The 18,795-nt window shown below is 44.3% G+C and overlaps 2 long non-coding RNA genes across 2 annotated transcripts in view; one reads left to right on the top strand and one right to left on the bottom strand.

The window, feature by feature from the left end:
• Nucleotides 1-281: 281 nt before the first annotated feature.
• Nucleotides 282-18,795, bottom strand: part of LOC308570270 — a 70,755-nt gene continuing 52,241 nt past the window's right edge. Inside the window, exons 2-4 of the long non-coding RNA XR_014001061.1 lie at nt 6,669-6,833; nt 4,747-4,860; nt 282-1,133 (exon numbers count right to left, since the gene is read on the bottom strand). This is a non-coding gene — a long non-coding RNA (uncharacterized lncRNA). The remainder of the gene's footprint in view (nt 1,134-4,746; nt 4,861-6,668; nt 6,834-18,795) is intronic.
• Nucleotides 6,804-16,283, top strand: LOC308570300. Its single transcript, XR_014001097.1, has 3 exons — nt 6,804-6,859; nt 12,490-12,611; nt 16,174-16,283. It is a non-coding gene; the product is annotated as an uncharacterized lncRNA (long non-coding RNA).

Below are 18,795 nucleotides of genomic sequence, written 5' to 3' on the forward strand. Positions count from 1 at the left end.
ACCAAGCATGTACATAGATATGTGAACCACATGTCTGGAGCAGCACAGGAAGACAGTCCTGAAACCATTTTGACTCCCAAACTGACCAAATGTTTTCTCTGCAAGGAGGGAGGGGGTGAGGGAACCTTCCCATTGTCTCAGGAATTGGGTAATCACCATCTGAAAGGAATGGCCATACTACCAGGAAAGGCAATCAGATAAGGCACTATCAGATAACCTGCATAGCTGTCAACTTTCAGATTTGAAAATAAGGGATCAGCAGCCTCACCTGTCCGGGGACAGTCTACGGGATATCTAACAATCCGGGATAGCAGTGGGAAGCAGCAGGAAACGGCGCTGGAATAAGGGAATTTCCCGCAAAAAAATGGAAGGTTGACAGCTATGGATATCCTGGCAGACAGGAAAAACAGCAACATTCAAATTTCTGTTGTAGACCGCCTTTTCTATGATGTAGGTATGATGTTTGTGGGGGGTGGTCTTGGGTTTACACCCCTTCTGTGATGTATGTATGATGTATGGAGGGGTGGTCTTGAGCTCCAGGGCAGGGAATTTAAAATGTCTGTATAAGGGTGGGCACACCTTTGTTCTGGGTCCTCCTCCTCTCTCCTGTGAGGGCAGCACCCTGTTGCAACAGCTTTAATAAAGATCAGGCTTACTAGCTGCTTTGCTTCCCAATATTCTCTGGTTGGCCTCTGTTATTTTCTCCTACCAATGGAGAACCTACAAAGGATTCTATAAAGGGCTCTTGTATACCCCATAAGGAAATAAGGGCAGATAAACTGTAAGAGGCACCACTTGGTGGTTCCTGCAGAGAGAGAAATACGAGCTGCAGTGACTGTGGGTGCTGAATTAAGGGGTGAGAAATTAAGATTTGGAGAGAGACTATATCATCACACACGATCTACTTGCCCCTCAAACGTTGCCTTCTTCAAAGTGGACCACCTGTCAGGCATGGCTGGTGGATTTCCTTCAGATCTCCCAAAATATGGTGTCCAGATCTCTGAGCTGGTCATTTCCATTAATCAAGGAACTCCACGGAAATGGCTGGTAGGGCAGCTGCCTGTTACATTGCTGTTATTCTGCTGGTGGGGTGGTAGGGCCAAATTCCCCCTCCCTTGTCTAGGAGCTCCACACTGAAGTGCAAAGACCAAGAAACAAAAAACAACAACAACAAAGTGTCTGTGTTCCAGGTGAAATTCAGCTGCTCAGCCCAGGCAGATCAAGACAGTTAATCTGGCCAGTCTCTCTTGTATTGATACTGTCAGCTTTGTAGTTGCAAAATTATGAGCCTGCCAGGTAAAAATTACGAGCAAGGCTTTAGCATTCAAGCCATTTGAAAACATAAATCTCTGAGGTCTTTCTATAGTCAATCCCTCCCCACTACCCAGTTGTTGTTTTGTAATATCCATTACCATGAAAGCAGTAGTGGCTCCCCCTTGTGGGCAAGTGAGAGCGTGCTGGTCTGCTTTTAAAACTGTACAAAAGAAAACTTTGTGTGTGTGCGTGCGATTACTGTTTGACTCAACAGTGCAATACCATGGTATGGAAAGCTGCTTTTGCAGGAATTCCCTCTTTGGTTGTCACCAAAGACATCAGAGTCAACTCCTCGTCTGCATTTCATCCCTGTCCCTGTCTCTTTCCAGCCTGACACTAAGTATATGTTTCTTTGGAAGTCAAATCCTACTGTGCTCAATTGGACACTTCTCTGCATGCTTAGGCTGCAATTCCTAATTTCAGATTTTGCCAAGAATATGCCCCATTGCACACAGTGAGTAGCCACGCATAGGACTGCAGTGTTAGAATTTTGTTCCTAAATGCATAACATTTAAACAGCTGCCCTCTTTAACTCTGGGCAAGGGAGAAGGGAAAAATATTCCTCCTGTTTTTAATTGTGTAAGACCCTTCCTAGTGTGAAATATAATGAATGCCCTCGTTCACATTTTACATCGGCAGTTGGTAAACTACGTCAAAGCTTTATGAACTTTTCATGTTGGTGACACTTTTTAGACGTGCATCATTTCACAACACAGTAATTCAGTTTTACTAGCAAACTAACCCCTTTCCAGCCCCGGGAGGAGCGCAGGGAGCGTTTGTGTGACACACCTACACACTGCAAACAACACACTAATGTGTTTCGACACACAATTTGGAAAGCTCTGAAGTACATGATCCTAATCAAGACATGATGTTTCAGCCTTAGCTCTCCTGTCTGCCATATGGGGATGAAAAGGTTGGCCAACTTTAAAGGGTTGTTGATTTAGACAATAATAGGGACACAGGAAGCTGCCTTATGCCAGAGTTGGTTCCCTGGTCCGTCTGACTCAGCTTTGACTACACTGATTGGCAGCAGAATGCCAGGATTTCATTCAGAAGTCCTAGTCCAAATTGGAGATGGCTAGGACCCAAACTGGTAGCTTTCGCAGGCGCTACTACCGACATCTCAGTAGGCATTAGGGGAACAATTTGCATTTAAAGGCCACGCTCTATCATATTCAAGCTTTCTGATATAATACTTGAAGGGAAACACAGTCTCAGAAGAGAGCCCGCCCCCATAAACTGTTAACAATATTATCTAGATGCAGAATGCTTATTCAGACAACCCTAGATATGTCTACTCAACAGTATGTCCCCTTGTATTCAGTAGGACTCACTCCTAGCAAAATTGCTATAGGATTGTGTAGCCTAAGTCTATTAGATGTAGAAGCATTTTAAAACTTTTTAGTCTCCTTGTTTTTACAGATGTATTTGAAACTCTAAACGCGAAAAAAACCCAAAACCTGCCTGTGGCTTTTCTGTTTAGCATGGGTTTTCTTGCCTGTCCTGTTTCCTTTATCTAGATCTTCAATCACTCTGAAATATCCTGGATTCCCTCTAAGGGCTATACCAATGCCCCTCAAATCTCCCAGTCTTGTTTTCAAAGAAAGATGCCTAAGGGTTTCTAAGTGATTTTTCACACACTCTGGCTTAACATCTGAGTTATGTCCCCCCCCCCATTTCTTTTCTTTTCTTTCTTTCTTTTTTTTTAAAAATATGCCCTTTGTTTGTGCTTTTCTTCTTCACTCCCAGTCTGATACTCAGAGCGAAAGAAAACAAGGTTTTCAAACCTGTTCTCATCAGGATTTTTTTTTAATAAAAAAACCCATTGTTGTGCAAGCCGGTTCCATATACGTAATATAAAACATAGGAAATACTTGACTAGAAAGCATATGGATCTCTGAAGCGCAAAAGGTGCAGTAACATAAAAGGGGATCAGAGAAAGGAATGTTTTCCATTAGAGACACTCACTGAGGTCTTTCCAATGGAGATGATGGCAGGAGATTCAGGACAGTTGTGCTATGAAAATTGCTGTCTCGGGATCAGAGGAGAGCCATCTGCTAAAAACTAAGATCATGGCCACTGGTCCCATCACCTCCTGGCAAATAGAAGGGGAAGAAATGGAGGCAGTGAGAGATTTTACTTTCTTGGGCTCCATGATCACTGCAGATGGTGACAACAGTCACGAAATTAAAAGACGCCTGCTCCTTGGGAGAAAAGCAATGACTAACCTAGACAGCATCTTAAAAAACAGACACATCACCTTGCCAACAAAGGTCCGTATTGTTAAAGCTATGGTTTCCCCAGTAGTGATGTATGGAAGTGAGAGCTGGACCATAAAGAAGGCTGATCGCCGAAGAATTGATGCTTTTGAATTATGGTGCTGGAGGAGACTCTTGAGAGTCCTATGGACGGCAAGAAGATCAAACCTATCCATTCTGAAGGAAATCAGCCCTGAGTGCTCACTGGAAGGACAGATCCTGAAGCTGAGGCTCCAATACTTTGGCCACCTCATGAGAAGAGAAGACTCCCTGGAAAAGACCCTGATGTTGGGAAAGACTGAGGGCAGAAGGAGAAGGGGACGACAGAGGACGAGATGGTTGGACAGTGTTCTTGAAGCTACCAGCATGAGTTTGACCAAACTGCTGGAGGCAGTGGAAGACATGGCATGCTCTGGTCTATGGGGTCATGAAGAGTCGGACACAACTAAACGACTAAACAAGAACAACAACAAGAGAAATTCATTTAGAACAATAGCCACTATAAAAAGCCACTAGTCATGATGGCTGCATGCTGCTTTGGGGATGAGATATGAGTGCCTGTCAATCAGGAACAACAGCAGGAGGGGGCTTCTACCTTCATGTCTGAATTGTGGACTTACCAGAGTCTTCTGATTGGCTAAACAGAATGACAGACTAGATAGGCCTTTGCTCTAATGCAGCAAAACATTGCGGAGCATTATCCAGAGGCTTTAAAGAAGACTACAGAGCTGGACACTCATGTAGACATAATGTATGAAGTGTTGCTGCCGTTTAGAAAATGTGAACTCTTGGGTTGTGTTTGGGGAACGGACTCCCCAAAATTCTCCATCCCATTTATGGGGAGGGGCAGGATTTGTCAAATATTCTTTGAGGGGAGGAAGAATTCTCGAACAGTTTTAGGCTGGCTGAGGGGAAAATAGTTTCCCAGAAAATTAATAAAGCTCTATTGTTTTGGTGGAAGAAGGAAGCCACATGCCATGGACATCAGAGATAGTGCAGCCCCAGAAATCAACGTTCTGGTGCCTACTGCATCATTTCACTTAGTTTGAAACGAACCCTTCAAGTTCTCGCTACCTGAAAAGCTTGGTATTAATCTTTGCTTCATGATCGTGTTGTTGCTTATGATCTCGTAGAAATATTGAAAAAGAATAAAAGTATTAGTTGTACTCACTCTCATATTAAATTTGAGATAGCTAACCTTTCACCAAGAAGCCCGTGGTCCCTGTCTGCCAGAGCAGCTAGGTTCATCTTCTTCAATCCTATCTCCAGAGCAATAAAGAAAGACCTTAAGAGACGGGTTAAGCTAGTATTATTAATATTACTGGGCAACATGCTATGATGAAGACATAGTGAAAATATCTTTGGAGCTTTAGGAAATGCTGGCATGTAATCGAGGCAGTTCATTATTTAAGAATAACCAAGAAACAAGAAAGGATTGTTCCTAAATTTAATATTATTAAATTAATATTATTACCAGGGAAGAGACATAAAAATGAAACAAATACTGAGCTTACAAACTAATCTATTATTAAAAGGGTTCTTCAGAGGCCCTTTTAAGTTAGATGTTGCCAGCAAAGCACTTGAGTTTAAGGGTATAACTTAGACTAAAATTGTGCAAGTTCCTCCGTCTCTGAGTCTCCCTGACTTTGTGTCAGGAGACCTTCTCTTTCCTCCAGTGGGACAGCTCAGAGAAATCACTGAGTAAGATCCTTCACTCGAAATTTAGCTCCAGGCCTTTAAAGCATCTTAGAAAGCTTTTGAGAGGTGCTTGTGCTTATGGCAACAACCAGTATTGCCCTTCTTCTCTGCGCCCTATTCTTTCATACCATACCTCGTTACAGCGTGCACAGTATTTGCCATTTTAAAGTAAATTTGTTTTCAGAAATATCTTTCTTTTAAGTAACCTGATCCGTGTTTTATGCGGCAATCCTAACCCCCGACAGGCAGCAGCGGGGACTGATGGAGCGGTAGAGGCATGGCCACATCCACAGCCCTGCCACTGCGCTGGCCAGGGTGGAAGGTGGATGCAGAAATAATGCCCCCTTTGGTGTCCCAGCTCCCAGGCTAGTACAGTAGACTGCATTGTGCCTGCAGTTGTCACATGGTGGCAGCAGGACCGGCTCCGGATCCAGAGGACCCTGTGTCAGCCCAGCCCCCTCCTTGCCCCTGAAATGTCCGATTCTGGAAGCTTCTGCTGGCTGCCGCCAGTGGCAAAATTACCAGTTGCACCTTCCTCCATCTGCCATTAGATGCCTAGGGGTTTTCTTCATGGGTGAAGCTCTCCCACCAATGACAGAGCTTCCCTGCTGACAGAAGCTGGTGTGGCGTTCTTACGGAGCCCCCGGTCATCTCATGGACTATTGACCCGTACACCACTAATTCGCTGCCACCAACCAGGCCCTCTCCGGTAGGTCAGGTTCTCAAGTTAAGAAAGAAGAGTGTAGTTTATTGCAGACACAAACAAACTTCAGCTGCATTCCTGTGATGGCCTGGGAATCTGATTCAGAATCTGAACCTGAGGAGTCCCAGCCTGCACAGGAGTCCCCGCCTCCAGGGCCGGCTGAGCCGGGGCAGGGGCTTGAATCTGAAGGGCCCGCACCTGTGCCGGATCCTCAGGAGCAGACACCAGATGAATCCACTCTGGCTCAGGAGGTGATTGAGGACCCATTGCCTGCAGGTGCGCCTCTCCCAGCCCTGTCAGGGGAAGGTGAAGCTGCCCCTGGGTCCAGTAACCCTCCAGCCTCTCCTGAGCTGCAGAGGCTCAGGGCAGAGAGGCGGAGGGAACTAAGTTCTCCGAGGAGTGCTCGCCTTAAGGCCAGGAGAGGCAGGTCACCTGTGGGCCGGGACTGCCCCTGGCCTCAGAGGAAATAAAGGCCAGTCAGCCCAGTCCCAGGTTGCGGGAGCAACGTCGTTGGAAACCTGTTTCTGCCAGCACCCAGACCTGTTCTTCCAGAGTTCCCGTCCACGCCCGGCTTCTTGCTTTGGACCCCGCTACCCCCCCTCCAGACCCTCGACCCAGGACCGGACTCTGACCACGCCTCACGGTAACCTCCCCCTGGGACCAGCACAATTCCAAACGTTGTTACTCTTTACCTTCTTAATCTTATTTTATCCTGTCTTTATCTCTTCTACCTCCCCTCACACAAGAACCAACTGCACTAACTGCCTCTCTATTTCCAACTGCCTGTCAACTGCTTTTCCAACTGCCTTTCCCAACAAACCAACCCACTAAAACCAACCAACTACCCACACCCAAACCTCAGGCTAAGCCCTTTTATAAACAGGTAAGCTCTACCTCCGACTTTCCTATTGGTCTACATTTTAACCCTTTCTCTCTCCACTGTACAGACATTTTCAAACAAACGGGCAAACGTCACAGCTGGACACAGGGATACTCATCTGCTCCACCCGAACCCCTTTCCCAATAGCTTATTGGCGGGGGGGTGGTGGTTTGGGCTGCTCTGCCGAGGCCTGTACAATACCTGTTGGAATTTCAAGAAAATACAGGTATATGATCTTCATGGAGAATCTAACACATTCTGTTTTAACACAAGGAACCCAGAGTTTACTTAACAGCTGGGATTTGATAACTTACCTGTGAGAAGCATACCGTGATAAATGGGCTAAGAGAAAAGAACTGGAAGAAGCTAATTGTTTCCTTCAAATAATATTTAAATAATAACTGATAATTGTAAGTGGATAAACAGCCAAACAATTTTATTCATGGGCAGAAAAAAGAGCCCCCCAAAGAAACAGTGGGGTCACTCAGAGGAGAAGATGGTGAAATGCAAACAGGGGACACAGAAAGGGCTGAACTCCTCAATGCCTTCTTTGCCTCAGTCTTCTCCGATAAAGAAAACAATGCCCGACCTGAAGAATTTGGAACAAATGATTCAGCAAAGGAAACACAGCCCAGAATAACTAAGGAGATAGTACAAGAATACTTGGCTAGTTTAGATGTATTCAAGTCTCCAGGGCCAGATGAACTGCATCCAAGAGTATTAAAAGAACTGGCAGATGTGATCTCAGAACCACTGGCAGTCATCTTTGAGAATTCCTGGAGAACAGGCGAAGTCCCGGCAGACTGGAGGAGGGCAAATGTTGTCCCTATTTTCAAAAAGGGGAAAAGAGAGGACCCAAATAATTACCGCCCAGTCAGTCTGACATCAATACCAGGGAAGATTCTGGAGCAGATCATTAAGCAAACAGTCTGTGAGCACCTAGAAAGGAATGCTGTGATCACCAATAGTCAGCATGGATTTCTGAAAAATAAGTCATGTCAGACTAACTTGATCTCGTTTTTTGACAGAATTACAAGCCTGGTAGATGAAGGGAACACAGTGGATGTAGCCTACCTTGATTTCAGCAAGGCATTTGACAAGGTGCCCCATGATATTCTTGTAAAGAAGCTGGTAAAATGCGGTCTTGACTATGCTACCACTCAGTGGATTTGTAACTGGCTGACTGACCGAACCCAAAGGGTGCTCATCAATGGTTCCACTTCATCCTGGAGAAGAGTGACTAGTGGGGTGCCACAGGGTTCTGTCTTGGGCCCGGTCTTATTCAACATCTTTATCAACTACTTGGATGATGGACTCAAGGGCATCCTGATCAAATTTACAGATGACACCAAACTGGGAGGGGTGGCTAACACCCCAGAGGACAGGATCACACTTCAAAACGACCTTGACAGATTAGAGAACTGGGCCAAAACAAACAAGGTGAATTTTAACAGGGAGAAATGTAAAGTATTGCACTTGGGCAAAAAAAATGAGAGGCACAAATACAAGATGGGTGACACCTGGCTTGAGAGCAGTACATGTGAAAAGGATCTAGGAGTTTTGGTTGACCACAAACTTGACATGAGCCAACAGTGTGACACGGCAGCTAAAAAAGCCAATGCAATTCTGGGCTGCATCAATAGGAGTATAGCATCTAGATCAAGGGAAGTAATAGTGCCACTGTATTCTGCTCTGGTCAGACCTCACCTGGAGTACTGTGTCCAGTTCTGGGCACCACAATTCAAGAAGGACACAGACAAACTGGAACGTGTCCAGAGGAGGGCAACCAAAATGGTCAAAGGCCTGGAAACAATGCCTTATGAGGAACGGCTAAGGGAGCTGGGCATGTTTAGCCTGGAGAAGAGGAGGTTAAGGGGTGATATGATAGCCATGTTCAAATATATAAAAGGATGTCACATAGAGGAGGGAGAAAGGTTGTTTTCTGCTGCTCCAGAGAAGCGGACACGGAGCAATGGAGCCAAACTACAAGAAAGAAGATTCCACCTAAACATTAGGAAGAACTTCCTGACAGTAAGAGCTGTTTGACAGTGGAATTTGCTGCCAAGGAGTGTGGTGGAGTCTCCTACTTTGGAGGTCTTTAAGCAGAGGCTTGACAACCATATGTCAGGAGTGCTCTGATGGTGTTTCCTGCTTGGCAGGGGGTTGGACTCGATGGCCCTTGTGGTCTCTTCCAACTCTATGATTCTATGATTCTATAATAATTTCAAAGATTTCTCAGTAAATTCTTCTCTGAGACTTTTCATCCCAGCCTTCTCAATTATTGCAGTTGCGCCCCCTCGCCTCCTCCTATCAGCTTTATTTGCTGCCACCAGCAGAGGGAGCAGAAATCACAATGCAATGTTGCCTCATCACCTTTTCAAAAACCACTGTTGCAGAGGGAGCAAGGAGGAAGCCACATGTCTTCCGGTGCATCTAATTCTGAGGATGTCCACATAACGAAAAACTCATTCTGCTGTCTGCCATGGAGACCTTGGCATAACTTTATGGAGCATACAGATGCGAGAGAAGACTGCATGACAAAACTGATCAATGTTTGGAAGACTAAGATCACAGGCAGAAGGCACTCGGGCAAATATGTCAACGCAGTTGCACTCAGTTGCTTTATTTGGAAACTGCATGATGGTGTCTACATGATGGCATGTTAGAAGCAGGACATTGTGCTCAGGATACAAATAGATATACACCATGTTCTATGCATGCACTTTGGATTCCAGAGCTCTGGTTTTTTGCAGCTCCTCATATATCTCACTCCTGCCAATCTAGCAGTTCGAAAGCACAACAAAATGCAAGTAGATAAATAGGTACCACTCCAGCAGGACGGTAAATGGTGTTTCCGTGCGCTGCTCTGGTTTGCCAGAAGCAGCTTAGTCATGCTGGCCACATGACCCGGAAGCTGTGCACTGGCTCCCTTGGCCAATAAAGCAAGATGGGCGCCGCAACCCCAGAGACGTTCGCAACTGGACTTAACTGTCAGGGGTACCTTTACCTTTACCTTTAGTGGTGTTTTGGTTATATAACTCACAAGCTTCTCATGAAGGATTGGGGGGGGTGTTACAGAGTAGGATTTAATGTGACATGAAGGGCTGTATTTGACAAACCCCTTCCATGAATGTCTGGATGCCTTAGACTGACAACTGACACACTCTCTCTCTCTTTCTCTGTCTCTCACACACATACAGTTTTGGCCCATCTCTCTCTCTCTCTCTCTCTCTCTCTCTCTCTCTCTCTCTCTCTCTTTCTAACCAACAAAATGGAGAAGCATGGCTATATCACTGGCACTGTACACATAAGTGGATTGGTAAAATTTAAAAAGGCATTAATACTCCACATTTTTTATTATTATTATTATTATTATTATTATTATTATTATTATTATTATTATTATTATTATTTCTTATTTCTATCCCACCCATCTGGGCACTCTGGACAGCTTCCAATATATATAACAGCATAATAAAACACTGAACATTAAAAACTTCCCTATAGAAGTCTGCCTTCAGATGTAATAATAATGGCGAGTACCACACAGAGATAAAAGAAGCGCAAAAGTGAATGTATGAAGCTTCCCTCCGTGTGACGTAAAGCCATAATAGGATGATCCTCTCACTGCACAGCAGCCAATTTCATTCAGTGGAGATCTTTCTAAATACTACAAAACAGGGTGGTGCCAGAATAGGGGATTTAGCAGGCACTTGGTGGACCAAAATGCATGGCTCATGCTGGTTGTGAGTCCTAGAAGACCTGCTTCCTGTCTTGCAGGCTTTTTTCAACCTGGCCTGAGAGGGCTGGACCTGGACTGACTCCAGCTGCAAAAGCAGAGGCCGCCGAATGGAAGAAACCCCCAAGGATTATCTAGTCCAAACTGTCGCTGTGCAGGAATCTCAATGAAAGCATTTGGGACAGATGAGCATCCAACCTCTGCTTAAAAATCTTCAGTGAAGGAGAGCCCAACACCTTCTAAGGTTGTCCATTCTTACAGCCAGAAAGTTCTTCCTGATGTTTAGCTGGAATCTCATTTCTTTTGCTATGCTTGTAATTATGTGCAGTATTTATTTTTGTAAATGTTGTAAGCCGCCTTGGGCATAGTTTGAACTATGGAAAGGTGGCATACGAATAAAATTTGTTTGTATGTGTTGAATACCATCCAGATGTGGCATAAGTTTGATGAGCTGCTTAAAGGTAAAGGTAAAGGTACCCCTGCCCGTACGGGCCAGTCGTGTCCGACTCTAGGGTTGTGCGCCCATCTCACTTAAGAGGCCGGGGGCCAGCGCTGTCCGGAGACACTTCCGGGTCACGTGGCCAGCGTGACAAAGCTGCTCTGGCGAACCGGCACCAGTGCAGCACACGGAAATGCCGTTTACTTTCCCGCTATAAAGCGGTACCTATTTATCTACTTGCACTTAAGGGTACTTTCGAATTGCTAGGTGGGCAGGAGCTGGGACTGAAGACGGGAGCTCACCCCGCTGCGGGGATTTGAACCGCCGACCATGCGATCGGCAAGTCCTAGGCACTGAGGTTTTACCCACAGCGCCACCCGCGTCCCTTATAAAATAGCAATTATGGGATTTGAAAATCATATTCATAGACTTTCCATCTGCTAGTTGTAAACTTTGTTGAGCGTCAAACAAGCCACACTGCTAGTACTTAGCAGCCAGATGGGCGGGGTATAAATAATAAAATAATTCTTCTTCTTCTTCTTCTTCTTCTTCTTCTTCTTCTTCTTCTTCTTCTTCTTCTTCTTCTTCTTCCTGCCATAATATTTAATAGAACTTTCTATTTGTCATAACACCAACACATTTCCCAGTTCTGTGCCCCTGTGGTAGCCACCAGTGGTATGGAACAGGAGGAGAAGATGCAGAATTTTGCGCCACCAAGTGTTTGAGGCAAGTTATACTAAATATCCCCATCATCTCTTACCACTGGCTATATTGGCTGGGGCTGATGGGAGCTGAAGTTCAAAAACATATCGAGGGCCACAGAATGTCCCTCCCACATTCTTAAAGCAGCTAGTTTGGGGTGTGTGTGTGTGGGTGGGTGTGTGGGTGTGTGTATAGAAATTCAGCTGTGTAAGAAGGTTTTTCTACATGCTTCCTCAGCTGTAGTTTCTATGCTTTATTTTTACATGTTTCTTTCTTATTTTAACTAATCAATGCACCTCTAAATGTTGGATAATGAGGCTGGCAGTACCTGAATGCAAAAGAAGGATTAGTTCAATTTGATTTTAATATCTATTATTTAAAGCCAATATGGGAGCTTCCAGGGATAATGAGAGTCGAATGATACTTTGTGTTCTGATTCATTACACCACAGCCTTTGTTATCCTGTATATTTTCTTTCAGTAATGTCAGCATTTGTTACTCTTGGCCAGTCCATTTCCAAATCCCTGCCAGATCGTGCCACATTCGCTCGGTTCATTAAAATTATCTGCTGAAATTATTGATGAAGCTTTGTTTGTTCATATTCCTTACACAGGATGTGATTCCAAACAATTCCATCTCTCACATCAGCATACACAAAGAGGTTCCTTGTTTGTACAGCCTCTTCGTTCTTTGTCCTGTACTGCTTAATTAAGGACGTAATGGTGGTTATTATAGTCTTCATTTTTTTTTTAGACTGGCTTGGAAGTAATGAGGTCTGAGGCAAAGAACTGAATGCTATTTAATTCAAATCAACTTACCTTTTAAAAAGCCATTCACAAAAGGAGTTCATCCCTATGATGTTTGCTTCAGAAATGGTTTGTACCTACATTTTTCTCCTCTTATTTTACACAGGGTCCCACTTACCAAGTCAGAATTATATAAAATATTGGGAGGGCAGGGAAACCCTCTACAAAAGGTAGGTTCCTGTTCTTTAGCCTAATGAAGAAAATCTAGTTTGTGATCAAATTAAACATAATGTTGAAGAAATGTGAGGCCTCTTCTTTCAAATTTTGTCGCTGCTGGAAGTTGGATCCTTTTAATGATGACTGTTCTAAGCACATTTGTTTTAGAATTGTTTTGTGCAGTTTAGCTGAGCTTTATCTACAGTTTTATTTCTAACACTACTTAGAGAGCTCTTTGATCAATCAGTCTACGCAGCTTCCAAAATAAATCATATTTCACATGGCAAAATAGGATTTTAATGTCACCTTGGCAGCCTAATCAAAACGCATGCATTGAAATCAATAAGCAAATAAGGCCGGTGCAATATGCATACCTATTGTGGCCTCTTAGATTAAGCATCAAGGGGGAAATTTGTGGAAATATGGCACTTTCATTGCTTGTCCTATAAATCACAGATGGCCTTAAAGTTGGCAGCTGTCTCTCCACTGCTGTCCCCCCCCCCTTCTATGAGAATTTGGTTGTAAGGAATTTATATCTCCACTCAACACCAAAAAACATATCACTGTGCTCATATAATTTTCTGCTGGAGCATTGTGGGGAACGCTGATTGCAACAATGGATGTGTTGCATTGGACATCACATTCCTGGATGCAAATGCATCCCTGAGATGCTTACGTGACTATATCAGAAGTGGGGGATCTTGTTCAGTCTCAGGCCTGTATTTCCTTTTGGGCAACCTTCCCAGGCTATATGTCAGAGGGAAAAAGTGGACAGGGACGAGGGACCTCTCACCTCTGTACAACAGCCTACTTTCTTTTCTTTTTTTTAAAATGATATTTATTAAGCATTTTAAAATTACAGAAAAAACAAAGAGACAAAGAAGAAAGAGGGGAAAAAACAAGGGAAAAGCAAACAACAATCAAACAATACAAATTGATCAAAATCAAAAAACAAAAACAAAACACATCAAAATCAAAAAACAAAAGTAATCCACAAAAATTTAAAAACAGATCCAATATTCCCAAATCCTTAACTGTCATTGCCTTATTTCATTGACCTCCTCACACCTCCCTTTTTTGTATTCTAGTTATTAATTATCACAGCAAATCCTTCCCGTTTTTCATAATATTCTGTCATTAAATTACCTTAATCTATTTTAACCTTATCTTGCTATAAAAGACCCTAAAACATAAAACTTAAATCTTATTTATACCCATTTCTCATAACCATAACATATTCTTGCATAGTTCTTTTTAACATTTCTGCTAAAGTCAAATAATTTCGTTCCAACATTTTTCTAATACTCATTAATTTTGCAAAATAATCCTAAATAAAATTTTTTTAAAAAACATTCTTCCAATCTTCATCCAGCGTCTCTTCCTCCTGGTCCCGGGTTTTGTCAGTCCTTTCTATCCCACAACAGCCTACATTCAGCCACAGGGATATAGGCTTCTATTGCCCTCTCCTCCAACAAACAGGCATCTGTCCATCATCCATCCTTGGAAAAGAGTAAACTGCGAGGAGATATGATAGCCATCTTCAAATATCTCAAGGGCTGTCCCATGGAAGGAGGAACAAGTTTGTTTTCCCCTGCTCTGGAGGATAGGACTTGAACCAATGGCTTCACGTTACAAGAAAGGAGATTCTGACTGAACATCAGGGAGAACTTTCCAACAGTAAGAGCTGTTGGACAGAGGAATGGTCTCCCTCAAGAGGTTGTGGACTCTCCTTCCTTGGAGGTTTGTAAGCAGAGATTGGATGGCCATCTGTCATGGATGCTTTAGCTGAGATTCCTGAATTGCAAGCGGTTGGACTAGATGATCCAACTCTATGATTCTATGATCCAGGGAAGCAAGAGGTGTCTTCACAATTCAAGGATACTTTTTTGGCCAGGCAAAAACACGAGGGGAGCAGCCAGCAAGAGGAGTGGCCTGGGATATGCCCCACCCTTGTAATACATGAAATAACCAGCCAATATCTGAACGTGACGACATACTGCTAAATGTGTGATTTTACTCCATTGAAAAGTGTTTGCATGTGAGGCAAACTGAGGTGAATTCTCCTGGGGTGTTGTTGTTTTTAAAAAAATATATAGTGTGATCTCATTCGCACATGCAAATTATCACTTGATGAAACAGTGCTCACAGTATTAGCGAGACATATGTGAATTTGAAACCTTGATCCCTTGATGTATTCACAGCTGCTGGATATTCATATAGTTTGCTACCACCGTCTCCCCCAATGGACTTACAATGCAACCCTACTCATTGTAAGACCCAATGCAATGTCTATTCAGATTTAAGCTTCGCCAAGTTCAATAGGATTTATTCCCAGGGAAGTGTGTATGGAACTGCAGCCTCAATCTACCAATATACAGAATCAAACCAGCCTGAGTTATAAACTAGCTGTTAAAAAAAGAAAGAATGGATCATCTATTTTCTCTGTCTTTATCCTTGGGGGTAAGCGCGACATCTGCTGAGGCAGCTTAAGAAGTTAGAAATCCAATATTTTTGCTATATTTGTTCTCCCTTATGTGGCATGTCACCTCAAGGCATTTTTGAAGCAGAATCTTGAAGAATAAACTCATCCTGATGCACATCAAAAGCCCCCTTCAAAACTAAGATGCTTCCAAAATGCTCCTCAACTGAATTTCTTCCTCAGATTTTGGAGCTTTTGTTACATTTATATCTTGCCACTCTTCCATCATGGAACTGAAGATGGTGGATATGGAGCTTCCAGGTGTTTTCTGATCTGGGTGCTGGCTGGACCTGCTTGGCTTCAGCAAGATGGCTGCTTTATGTGCCTCTAGGTCCTGAAGTACTTGGTACTTGGGTTCTGTCTCCCAAGTGGAACTGTTAAATTAGGAATAAACCTGGGCCAGGACTTTCAGCTCAGGGTTTGTTTATTTTATTTTTTAGCAATTCATGGTACGAAGGAACGAAAAGACTTCTCTATATTATCAGGAGGATGGGCTTTCTCAATGTATCAAGCAAGTTGGCTTACCTTAGTTTGGGGTGAAGTGAATATATGTGTCGGTGCTTCTGCATTCACAAATCCTCACAATCATCAAATCTTTCCACAGACTCCTCCCCTTAATTCCTGGAATCTACATGAAAAAGATCCCACTATACAATGTAGTATCGTTCTGGACCCAGACACATAGCTGGGAGAACATAGAGAGCCTTGCGATGGCTTGGACCTACTGGAAGGACCCCCATCCCAAACTAAGGAAGTCCAACCTTTCCCCAAAAAGGTTTCTCAGAAATCTCTCTCCAGTGCAGCCAGCAGCATCCTCATTTAGTGATGAGCAAGAGCGCAGCAGGCAGATTTTCAGTATGATTTTAATTAGGAATCCCCCCTCCTACATTTTTCAATGCTTTAATTTTGAGCCGAATGAAATGAACGCAAGTCATAAAGTCACAGAGCTGGAAGGACCCTCTCAAGCACACCTGGTCTAATCCTTTGCCATTGCAGAAAGATCACTACTACAGCATGCTTGATATAGAATCATAGAGTGAGAAGGGATCTCAAAGCTACAGCAAACAGCACATCAGCGTTGGCCCAATGCCCCACAAGCCACCAGAAGAGGTGAGTGAAGATCTACACCAGGAACAAGGGTGGGAGGAGACTAGCAGCACAGATGCTGCTGTTTCTGTGGCATTTGGTGGCATCAGGAACAAGGGTGGGGATGGGTTGCTGAGGAGGAGGCAGATCTGGCCTCCATGGAGTGCACCACAGCTGTTGCTGCCGCTGTGGCAGCAGGAGAGTCATTCCTAGGAGGCTGGATCTGCTGCGCCTGTGGATTCTGCCACCCGAGGCAGTTGTCTTGTCTTGCCTCATGGGTATGCCCAACCTTGCAGCACACACTTTAGCTCCAGGATTAGTTTTGGTAAATAAAGCAAAATTCAGGGGCAGAAGACCACACAGGACACAGCAGATTAGGAAAAAACAAGAATGACCGCTCCCCACATTAAATGGGGGGGTCTCTTTGCATGGTCGCACGCAGCCCCCTGGACCCTATGCGGCTTCGCCTTCCCCAGGTGGGATACCTGGAGGTCTCTGCCTACCTCAGCCAGTTGCCCAATCCCACCTGGGGAGGCATTGCCAAGGTGATCAGGCCAGGTAGGGGGAGGGACCACCCTCCCCGCACAATAGGGGGAGGATCTTACCTGGGAATCATCAGTTGGCTCCAGAGCTTCCCCCACCCTACCCACCCTCAGTTAAGACATCTTTTGCAGGTTAACCTTTTCTCCACAGGTACGCGGGCGCTGCTACGTCAAGGTCACTGTTGAAGGGCAGGAAAGGAATTCTTCTGCATTGGCAGGTTTGCCTTTCCCATAGCAAAATGTCACAACTTTGGCGGTATTAGGCCTTGGGTGGAATCCGTTAGTCTGTCTTCCCTAAATTGGGAGGTTGTCATTGCTCTCCCCTGCGACGGCGGCGTAATGGGGGTGGGCTCTCTCTGCTTGAACATATGTTATCCAGAGCCAGTCCATCCATCACACACACTGGATAACCCTGATGTTCCCCAGATCCCCGGCAGGGGACTGGGAGGGATAAACACCCAATGCCTGAGCCAAGGTCTACCAGTTGGAATCTCTGTTACAACCGAGCTGATAAAGCTCATCTTTCTCCAGTCGAGTCCTCCGGAATCGGTTCCGACATGATTGATGACCTGAGCCTCTGATAAGGCTCCAGGCACATCCCATTCAGCAGAGAATCCAAAACAGCACGCGGAAGTGATGAGATTTATGGCTACATCGCTATTCTTTATTACTAACTACGCAGACAGAAAAATACATCCTTTCTCTGTGAGAGCAGAGAGCAACTGGAAACAAAGGAACAAAGGAACAGGAAACCAGTAAACATCACATCCGTCTCCCGTGAGACTTCCAACAGCCTGGAATGTGTCTGGAATGTAAACAGAGTCTTGTGACTCCAAGCAGCTGCACAGTGGCAAAACAGAAACTAAGACTACCCACATCTGGAACACAATAAAGTTGTGGCCAATTTTAATCCCATAGCACGTTGTCTTGAGTTGTTATTCCACATGGGGGCCGCCCAGGGTTTTGGGGGACTCCGCCTGTCCACGCAAGGAATACGGTTAATCTGCTTGCCCCTTCCTGAAATGGCAGAGTGGTCATTAGCAAGGGAAGACAAACAACGAACAAAGCTCATCTAAGGGGGAGGAGGTTGAAGCTGGCATTCAGCAACACAAATTGTTGAGAGGAGCACCTTCCAATGCAATGAGGGCGATGTCGGCTTCAGCCCAAGTCGCCTAACGTTACATCCCACCCGAGGATGAGAATAGATTGGCTCAGCATTTCAGCCATCACCAGCTTCCACCTGCCTCCACCCTGTCATGCATTAGTAGGAAATTGCTTCCCATAAGCCAGGTGGCACTTATTTATTTCAAGAACGAGTCAAACTGGAATATTGTTTCTCGATCTAAAGAAATTAATTCTGGAGTCATGCACTCTGCTGCACTTCATGTTGAACATTAGACACTGTATGCAGCTAGGTAGCACTAATAGCACCTGAGGCAATTTCCTTTTTATTCACTTTTTCCCCTCCTGCCAGCTGGAGTCTGGACTAAAAATAGCATCGTTGGTGACAGAATAATGAATCCTAGCGATAAGTGTATTCCGCAGCAATGCAATGAGCTCATTATCTATGTGTTAATGGATGAACAATGCAGAAGAGGGTGGGGGGGAGGGACTGGGCAGTGACATACAGTTACAATAAGACTTCAGATTCCATTTCCTTCTTTCTAACAAAAACAAAAAGGGCAGCTTTGAAGGTTATGAAAATTGTAGCCTGACTGGCTGCTTTCAAGGTACTTAATTAAAAATGCACACAACAAACTCGTCTTAATCCAAGGAACCCCTCTGTGTAAGAAATTATTGGATCCTGTGCTCACTGAAATTACAGCAATTATTTTTTGTGTGGGAGGGGGGCTGCAGGAGGAGGGGAATAATATATACGACATGATCCAGCCAAAGTTACATCTTTCAATGGCCCGTAGTTAGCGATGAAACAATTAAGAACAAGAGGGAATCAAGTCATCAGTGTGACTTCAAATTACTTAACTTTAGT

The sequence above is a fragment of the Podarcis bocagei genome (genome assembly GCF_964188305.1).
Source record: "Podarcis bocagei genome assembly, chromosome: 12".
NCBI classification, from domain to species: Eukaryota; Metazoa; Chordata; class Lepidosauria; order Squamata; family Lacertidae; genus Podarcis; species Podarcis bocagei.